Source organism: Sinocyclocheilus grahami, unplaced genomic scaffold (genome assembly GCF_001515645.1).
Source record: "Sinocyclocheilus grahami isolate Dianchi unplaced genomic scaffold, SAMN03320097.WGS_v1.1 scaffold245.1, whole genome shotgun sequence".
Taxonomy (NCBI): Eukaryota; Metazoa; Chordata; class Actinopteri; order Cypriniformes; family Cyprinidae; genus Sinocyclocheilus; species Sinocyclocheilus grahami.
The window spans coordinates 1,333,705-1,334,365 of NW_015505424.1; the positions used below are offsets into that span (position 1 = coordinate 1,333,705).

A 661-nucleotide genomic window follows, 5' to 3' on the forward strand; every position below is an offset into this window, starting at 1 on the left:
TCTCGCTCGACGCAGCTCAGAGCCTGATAGTGCACCAGATGAGGATGACTGAGCTTCAGCAGAGAGTTCAGCTCGCTCTCCGCACCCTGGATCTGAAAGAAAACCGCACGTGTGTGAGATGTGGAGCAAACAAAAGCCTCTTCATTAGTTCTACAGACCAGTGTTTCCCAACCACTGTGGCAAAAACTATCAAAAACGTTCTTTTTCGGTAACACTTTACAATAAGGTGTCATTTGTTAGCATTAGTTATTTTGAACAATTATCAATATACATTTTTTAATTTGAGTGTTGATTATTAGGCTATAGTTAAAAATAAATAGTAATTAAACTTAAGTTTGGGCTCTGTTGTTAATTGTAACCTTATAGTAGGCCTAATGCAAAAGGGCTCCCTATAGTTTAGAGCAGGTAAAAAACAATACAGATATTAAACCAGATATTATGTTGCTTCGCTAATGTTATGCATGTATAGCTGAATTCACAGCACAGCTAGTGTCTTTATCTTATATGTATTTGATTTCATCAGACGACGGCTCAAAATCAAATCTCATATTACATCAGAAATGTACTTATATTTAATAAACATGAAAGAAATAATCAAAAAGTTGAAAATAAAGTATTGGGTGGGGTTAGGGAGGGCTTTATTGTCCCAATAAGGTGGCAT

General features: G+C 36.2%; 1 protein-coding gene across 1 annotated transcript in view; it reads right to left on the reverse strand.

Annotated features, from left to right (window-relative positions):
* eif2ak4 (eukaryotic translation initiation factor 2 alpha kinase 4) overlaps positions 1–661 on the reverse strand; it is a 77,147-nt gene that overhangs the window by 38,588 nt on the left and 37,898 nt on the right. The window lies entirely within an intron of this gene.